The sequence below is a fragment of the Lactuca sativa genome, chromosome 6, assembly GCF_002870075.4.
Source record: "Lactuca sativa cultivar Salinas chromosome 6, Lsat_Salinas_v11, whole genome shotgun sequence".
Taxonomy (NCBI): Eukaryota; Viridiplantae; Streptophyta; class Magnoliopsida; order Asterales; family Asteraceae; genus Lactuca; species Lactuca sativa.
The window spans coordinates 53,796,894-53,806,626 of record NC_056628.2 but is presented as its reverse complement, the minus strand read 5'-3'; the positions used below and the strand labels follow the sequence as shown (position 1 = coordinate 53,806,626).

Here is a 9,733-nt window from a genome sequence, read left to right as displayed (position 1 = left end):
TCAATGTGGTCTTTATAGACCCAAACATCTCCGGTATCTCTGCCCTGATGGCCGCAGCCACCTCCTCCTGAATGATCCGGCGGATCTCCTCCTCACTGGTACCACTGCTCTCGGGCATCAAACGTGTCCTCACCATGATCTACCTCTGAAATACAACATACGATAAATTAGAATCCACACGAGTATGCTCACACTCGTCAACTCTTTCCTCCTTGATTCTTGGCATTCCAAAGATTCTGAATTGGGCTGCACACCGCTCCGGTGTTTCCAGTAGTACGGGCCCAATACTACTGTCCGCACCGCACCAGAATACACTCCAAGTCCTCCTATTTGGATCCCAGGTCTCAAGTACTCTATCATGCATAGACCACTCTCTAATAGATCTCTCATAAGCCCCTCGCTGCTACCTACTCACCCTCAAGCATCTCATAGCAGCTCACCTCTCCCTAGGCTAAGGTATCACAAATCAGGCCACTCTAGTCCTAATAGCAATACCTAGCCTACTCTAGCATGCGGATACATCATATCAATATCAATATCACATAATATATAAAGGTATTTTGGGAAATCACAGTTCGGGCGCTGACTGATTGTACACACATCTCTTGCTTTGCGTTTTTTCAAAAATCTTTTACTCTTTTTGAAGATACATTTCAAATCCTCAGTTTGAGTACAAATACGCCCGAAGGTGTACTCGAATCCCTCAAACCAAGGCTCTGATACCAACTTGTAACACCGTGAATTTCAAAATAATTTTTCGCAATATAAAAAAAACATTTCTCATTTAATTTCATAAATGCCATTAAGTTTCAAATTCCAATCTGTATCATACAAATCCCAAGATCACATAAATATATCAAAGTCCCCTGCGTGTGTACAGATCAAGCCGGCGCCTTCCCACGGTCATCGCTAGTACCTGAAACAACAACACTAACACTGTAAGCACGAAGCTTAGTGAGTTTCCCCAAAATACCACATAAAACACATATTAGCCACTCGAGGCTATAACTCTATGGGTCCGTGCACCCAACTCTGTGAACCCTCAGGTTCTAACTCTAGGAACCTTCCGGTTCCAACTCTGTAATCATGCACAGCATAAATCACATAGAAATAATGCAGTACAACACATGGCATACACATAACATACATGCACTAACACATAGCTCTGATTACCTACTCAAGGTAAAGTATAGTGAGAAGACTCACCTCGCGTGTCTCGGTATCTCACGAACCCTGGAAACCCCTCGTGCTCGATCCTCCGAGCTCTAATCCTCCTATAACATCACATGACTCTAATTAACACTTTTTATCTCTAAGGTTGACTATCCCTAAGAAGTCAACACAGGTCAACGGTCAACGGTCAACTTTGACCGGACTCGGCGAGTGCACACGACAACTCGGCGAGTCTAGACGTTCTCACCAACTCTTTAGGATTCCCTTTCTACACGTCGAGTACTCCCCCTGACTCGACGAGTTTCACCTGGCAGAAATCGCGGGGCCACCCCGACTCAACTCGCCGAGTCTCAAGAACGACTCGGTGAGTCCCAGCTCGACTCAGTCCACTTGACAACCCTCCCTAACTCGCCCTGACTCACTGAGTCAACCCCTGACTCGACTGGACCACTCACTGGCCGGTCCAAGGCACTCTTCAAGCTACTCGTCGAGTCTGCTCATCGGACTCGGCGAGTCCATGCCATGCAATCACTCAAACTTGCTTCTAAGGTCAGATCTACTCCAACAATTCATAGATCTGGCCCTCCTAGACTGATTCACCACGTAAAGCCCCAGACTTGGTGCATAAACAACCTCTATATGACCATATATGAAGAATTATCAACAAATCTCACTACTCAAGGTCATAACCTCCATTGTTCTCTATAAAGCTTGATGAATGAGGCCCTCTGGACCTCTATGGATCCAGATCCGAAGTCTCATCACTAGCAAGGGACTATTTGACCATCCAATCAACTCAACAAGGTCACAAGAAACCCTAAAATCAATTATACTTCACAAAACAGGAGATGAGCCGAAATCATACCTTTGGATTGAAGGGCTAAGCTTCAAATCCACCGAATAGCAGTCTCCTTTGCCTCCTCTTGGCTAGAACCTCCCTCTTCTTTGCTAAACAACACACAAATGTCAAGAAATGCTTCCTTTCTCTCTCAAATCGCTAAAGCACTCTAGGGTTTCTCTCTATGGACTGTTGGGTGCAAATGACGGCCATAAGGCCCTTTAAATAGGTCCCAAACCCGAGAATTTAGGGTTTCGTTAAACAGCATGGACTCGCCGAGTCCATATCCTGGACTCGTCGAGTCCAGACGAATCCCGCGTCCAGAATCGCGACCCTACTCGGCGAGTCTGAGCTCCAACTCGCCGAGTCCCCTCTCAAAACACAAAAAAAACAAGACAATAAAATACCTGGAAATCCGGGCTGTTACATACATTGAACGTGCTTATGGTGTATTGCAGGCGAGATTTCCAATTTTAAAACAAATGGCTCCTTATCCTTTTCCAGTGTAAAGAGACATAGTCATTGCTTGTGTTGCGGTCCATAATTTTATAAGGAAATACGATATTGAAGATGAATTATTTATGAACTTTGAACAAAACACTATGGTTACTCATAATGTGGGTGGTGGAGGAAATGATGGTCAAAACATAGAAGGCATAGAATGGGGTTCAGAAGCCGTTAACTATATGACTATTTTGCGTGACCAGATTGCTAATCAGTTACTTTCAAATGGTTCACGTTAAATGGTGTACTTTTTTTATTATGTATGACAATTTGTATTTGGATTTTGTATTACACTTTGTATTTGGATTTTAATTGATGTATGTTTAATTTGGATTTTATATGATAATTTGTGGTTTTATAATTTTTTTATCCAGCACAAGAGACAACACAAGGGTAATATGGTCATTTTTCCATTCAGCACAACCTTTCAGATAAATAATCAAACAGCATAAACTCAGTCAGATATGGACTCAATCAACATTTCTAACCCAGTCAGCTTCTAACCCAGTCAGCTCTAACCCAGTCAGCAACTATCAAACGACCCCTTAGTTTAAAATGACTAGGTTGTTCTAAATATAGTATGAAGAACCCGTTATGTCGTATAATAATGAATTTTTACCTTCATCGCTATCACAGTGTCGATCCACCACCACCATCGCTATGGAGTACCCCATCATACCGGGAATGAATGGAAACGTCAAAATTGAATTTGTAGATAGTGGAGGTCTGATCGAAAGTGACCGTCCTTCCCCTTCTCCTTCGCACGAATCATAAGGGGTGATTTTTGGTGTATTGTGCTAGATTGCATAGTTGCAAGAGGAGCGACTACCCTCACCCTTCTCTTTCTTTCTGAGATATTTGTAGATTAGGTTTTTTTATTTGTAAATTAGGCTAGGTCTGTTTATCATTTATAGTTTGATTTGTGTCGCTAATATGTGTAATTCCTATTGGGTTATTAGGGAAATCTCCAATAAAGTCCTAAAATTATGGCTTGGTTTACGTTTTAGTCCTAAACTAATTTTTGTTTACGAAAAAGTCCTAAAAACCGGCAAAAGTATGTATTTTGACCCCTTTTGACCGGTTGGAACCGGCAGCAAATTAATTTGGGACTATTTCATAAACTAACCTAAAATATTGGGACTATTTCACAAAATGACCCAAAATATTGGGATTTTTTCTGCAAAAAAAATATTAGGACTTTTCTGCAAACAAAAACTTTATTATTATTATTATTATTATTATTATTATTATTATTATTATATTAAAAATTATAAACAAGTATACTAATTTTTAAACTCATTATTATTAATATTTTTAATAATACATATAAATACACTTAAATAAAAATATATTAAAAAAATTATTTAAAGGTGAAGGTGGTGGTGATGGTAATGCTTTAAGCATTGAAATCACTGCTTGTATGTCCTCACTTTGTATATGATCATTTAACATTTCTTATTATTGTTATTCAAAATATTAACACTTAACAATTTAAAAGAAGTTGCCTATTTGTAAAATTATGTATAAATAGTTTAAGATAAAAGGATTTCTCACTTTGTATATAAAATTTCTTAAGGTAGAATGATTTCTTTTCAAATCCAACAGATCCACAATAAATATGTACATTGGTGGCCCATATCAAAATTCGAAAATATTAATTAAAATATCTTATTTAATAGAAAGTAATATGATTTATTTTGCTTTATCACACTATATGTGCTATGTTTCCAAAAAACCCACAAGGATAAAGTAATGAAAAAGAGCAACACACATGTTGGTAATTCAAATACTTACACACAAGACATACACGCATATCACATGCTCACTATTTGTAAACAATTTGAAAAATCATTAGCTTCTTTTAAATTGTTAAATGTTAATATTCTGAATTAAAAACAATAATAACAAATGTGAAACGACCATATACAAAGTTAGAATATACAAACAGATATTCATGATTTCAAAGCTTAAAGTATTATCATCCGCTCAACCTTCACCTTTATAAAATGTCTTTAATATTTTTTTAATTTAAATGTATTTATATGTATTATTAATAATATTAATAATAACAAATTTAAAAAACAGTATAATTATTTATATTTTTAATATAATAATAATAAGGTTTTTGTTGGCAGAAAAACCCTAATATTTTTTGTTTTTGCAGAAAAGTCCCAATATTTTGGGTCAATTTATGAAATAGTCCTAAATTAATTTGTTACCGGTTCCAACCAGTCAAAAAGGGTCAAAATGCAAACTTTTGCCGGTTTTTGGGACTTTTTCGTAATCAAAAATTAGTTTAGGACTAAAACATAAACCGGGCTAAAATTTTAGGACTTTATTGGAGATTTCCCGGGTTATTATTATTATTATTATTATTTTAATGATTTGCTAGGAGCAAACAACAAATGAACAATTAAAAGAAGACCCTACAAGAACATTTGATACGCCAAGTACTTGAAAAGAAAGAATATTTCACCTTTTATGGTAGAGACAATTTCTTGATGATGTGAAAAATACATTAAGAGTTTATTATTGTAGATGTTTTATGTTTTATAATTCTTTTGGGGTTTTTTAATATTTTGATTCATTAGTAGTTATTGCACTAATTTTGGTTACTAAAGTTATTACAAGTGATATCAGTTGGATATGGAATATTGGTGGTAGTATATCACTAATTTCGTTATGGAAAGATCGTGACAATTTTTTTTGCTATTTATATTTAGAAAAACTGTTGGTAAATGAAATTAAACCTTGTATTAAATTGTGCTATCAAAAAACTTTGATGTATTTTTTTTAAAAAAATCTTGAAGTACTAAACTATCAAAAAAAACATATTTGCTATTAAAAACCTTTTTATTAAACTATCAAAAAGGAATTTTGAGCTTTAATGTATTAATGTAGTTGCAAAAAATAAAAAACAAAATGAAAATAAGATAGGGTTACAAAAAAGGTCCTTGTAGTATTTTATATATTTCAAATTTTGTTCCAAAGGCGATTTCGTCATTTTAAAAAATTTAACCAATTAAAAGTTAGTTTTAACAACCAGTGGACCAATCAATCGTGTTTGATTTTCAAACCAAAGAGAACACCGATGTAATGTTTTTCAAAAATATCCTCAAAATATAATTTTTCGGAAATCACATAGATTATTTTTTATGAAATTTTGTCTATTAGTTAGAAGTTTAGAAGTTTAGTTTCTATTTTTGTTTGTGTTAGAATTAGTTAATTTTGTTGTTTCAGTTTTTTCTTTGGAATGAAATTAGGTTGATTTTAAATGGAATTGGACCGGATCTTAAACGAAATTTCCCCTTACCCATATTCAAATTAGAAATTAAATATACTTTTATTTTTTTTCTCCTACAAATCTTCCTATCCAATTAAATAGTGACATATAGAACATTTAATGTTTATTTAATGATATTTTAATATACTAATATGACACATGTCATCATTTAATTGGGTAAGAAGATTTGTAGAAACAAAAGTAGAAGAATATTTCTCAAACCCAAATGGTTCGATTTCGGTCGGTCTACCGATACCCACGAACTTTGCCCGAACCCAAATAACCCAAAACCAATTAACCCGTTCAAAAAAAACACACATGTCCCCTGTCCAAGCCGAGCCCCAGAAAACCTAAACAAGCAGTTTTCAACGGCTTACAGCAATACAGCTACGAATGCTCGAAATCCAACCATGCTATCTCGTCTATTTCCGGTGCCAACATTCATCAATGGCACCGGTACCGGCAGCGGCACCACCGTAGCTCCAATCGCAACCTCATTTTCATGCCCCCTGCACTCCAACGCCGCCGAATCAGCGTTACATGCGCCGTCTCCAACAGCCAGCAGAATCACTACGCTGTTCTAGGGGTATCAGCTGAGGCTACAACCTCGGATATCAAGAAGGCCTATCGTCTCCTCGCTTGAAAGGTACATAACAGTTAACAACAGTATCGTTGTGTATCTGATTTCGATTTGCGTTATATTAGGGCTGAAATCAACATGCGCGTGAACATTACATGAAACATGAGAAGCATACCTTGATAAACAGTTTGAATATGCTTTGATATTCATTTAAGAAGGTGAAACTTGTGTTGAATATCTAACAAGCCAGCAGTGTGAGCAGAATCTATTACATATTTACATCTAATCTGTTTCAAAGTATGATTATATTCCTAGTAAGATTTAGGAGAACCACATTAAGAGTTCACATTATTGTAACTACAATGGATTGAATTCTTCTTGTGATGATAACTGTTAGATTCTTACTGGACATTATTGATCTTTAACCAGATGATAGCAAACATCTAATGAACTAAAAGAATTTTGCATTTGTGATTTTCCATTGTGGTTTTTCTTTGGCATTTTTCTTTACCTATATAACTTAATGGATAGTTTACTTTTTTACTGATGCCAGTATCATCCAGATGTCAACAAGGATTCACAAGCTAGTGAAATGTTTAAAGGCATTCATCTCGCATACGAGGTTACAACTTATCTACTTTTTCATTATCATTTATCAATCAATATAATATGTTAAATTAATATAATAATAAAAAAACAAACTGCAACACTTTTTGGTGTGTCATTTGACAGGTGTTATCTAACAAGACAACAAGACAGAAATACGATAATACCCTCATCAACAAACGACACTTGTTTACCCAACTCCTGAAATTTCGCTTCTTCTCCATATTCTTACTCAAAACCATAGGGGCAAAACTGTTACTCGCTTTTAGCAGTTTAATGGCTTTACTTGACCCAAAACTCCATGGAGGGTACAAGCTCGGTTTACGTTATTGCATGGGTGTTGGGGGGTAAAACTGGAATTTTACTCACTTTATGCCTCTCGTTTGCAAGTTGGGTTTGTGGGAAACCCATGTCTATTAAACCCGAAGCTCGTCTTAACTAAACATACATAGTTTTTTTTCTTCATTTTAAACACTCTGTAAATAGTATTGGATATGATATTAAGCTCCAAGCTGATCTTAATTCTTAACTACACCTAACATCATAGTTTCTACATCTTTTCCCATTAAGTTCTGTATGGGTGAAGTGGTTGAATGAGACTAAAATGACTATTTTCTATTTACCCTTACATGTAAAAAACAACTTTCATAGTGTTCATTGGTATCGATTTTGTCAAGCTTTTGGTTATTCCATTATATCATCGTCCGTGTGGTTATTGTGGTTACTGTACTTCATTTATTTTATTTTATGATTTTGTATACAATTAGTTAGCAATGAAATTTTTTTTCAACAATTAATTGGTGATTAAAGTATATAAGTAGCATTTTGAGATACATAATTTTCATATAAATATAATGAATAAGAAGATATGGATACATAAGGGTGCGTTTGGTTGTGGAAAATTTTCCAGTTTTCTAGGAAAATTTTCCAAGAAAATCGGAAATTTCGAAAACGCGTTTGGTTCTTTCAGTTTTCCAAAGTTTTCTAAGAAAATGAAAATTTCCAGTTTTCCAAATTGTATGTAAATTAGAAAAGTGATTTTTATAATTTTCCAAAGTTTTCCAAATTTCTAAGATGGAAAATGAAAACCCTACCATTTCCAACCAAACGCGTTTTCATTGAAAATTGAAAATGAAAACCCAACCCTATTTTCTGAAAACATTTTCATAGAAAATGAAAACAGTTTTCCACAACCAAACGCACCCTAAGAAACTCAGAAACACAAACACCACGATTGTTTGACTTTCTCAATACGTGAAAACTGGGTCGGTTTCTGAAATCCTAATGTTGCGTTTGGTTGTAGAAAATTTTCCAGTTTTCTAGGAAAATTTTCCAAAAAAACAGAAATTTTGAAAACGCGTTTGGTTCGTTCAGTTTTCCAAAGTTTTCTAAGAAAATGAAAATTTTTAGTTTTCCAAATTGTATGTAAATTAGAAAATTGATTTTTACAGTTTTCCAAATTTTTAAGATGGAAAATGAAAACTCCACATGTTCAATCAAATGCGTTTTCATTGAAAATTGAAAATGAAAACTCAACTCTATTTTTTGAAAACATTTTCATAAAAAATGAAAACAGTTTTCCACAACCAAACGCATCCTAAGGGTGCGTTTAGTTGCGGAAAAATGGACCGTTTGTCGGAAAACTTTTCCAAGAAAAATGAGAATTTTGAAAACGCGTTTAGTTCGTCTATTTTTCTAAATTTTTCATGGAAAATGGAAATTTTCCGTTTTCTAAAATTACAAAGAAATTTGAAATTTTTGGAAAACTGATAATCATTGTTTTCCATATTTTTTTAATTCCAAAATTTTTCTAAAATATAAACAAACACCCACTCCCACCCCATCCACCTCTATCTACCCCCACCTTTAACACCCCCCACCCACACACACACATACATACCTACCCCCACATACACTCACCCGCACACACACACACACACACACACCAACCCACAAACACACACATACATACCCACCCCTCACACACACACACACCCACCCGCACACACACACACACACCAACCCACACACATACACATACATACCCACCCCCCTCACACACACACACACAAACACACATACATACCCACCCCCGCACACACACACACATACATACCCAACCCCCCCCCCACACACACACACACACACCAACCCACCCGCACACACACACATACACATATATACCCACCTACACACACACACTCACCCACAAACACACACACATACATACCCACCCACACACACCCACCCACAAACACATACACACACATACACATACATACCCACACACACACACACCCTACCACAAACACACACACACATACATACCCACCAATGCACCCACACACACACAAATACACTCACACATATACCCACCCACACCCCCACACACACAAACCCACACCTACCCCCACCCCCACCCTCACAGATATACACACCCACACACACACACAAACCTACACCTACCCCCACAAACACACACATACACACACAAACACACACTCGCACCCCACCCACCCAACACCACCACAACAATCACCGACCTACCATCACCATCACCACCACCACCACCACCACCACTAACCCGTCACTAGCACCACCACACCACCACCGTTGCCGCCGCCATCACCACCACTGACACAATTGTCGCCGCCACCACCATCGCCTGTCATCACAACCACCGCCGCCGACCCGCTACCGTCACCGCCCCCACACACACCTTACCACCGTCACCGTTTTCTAAAAATGA

At 36.5% G+C, this 9,733-nt stretch overlaps 1 long non-coding RNA gene across 1 annotated transcript; it reads left to right on the top strand.

Moving 5' to 3' along the window:
* The first annotated feature begins 6,119 nt into the window (after nt 1-6,119).
* On the top strand, nt 6,120-7,679 carry LOC111905447 (uncharacterized). The gene is made up of 3 exons (XR_002854864.3): nt 6,120-6,444; nt 6,932-7,000; nt 7,111-7,679. It is a non-coding gene; the product is annotated as an uncharacterized LOC111905447 (long non-coding RNA).
* The last annotated feature ends 2,054 nt before the right edge of the window (nt 7,680-9,733 follow it).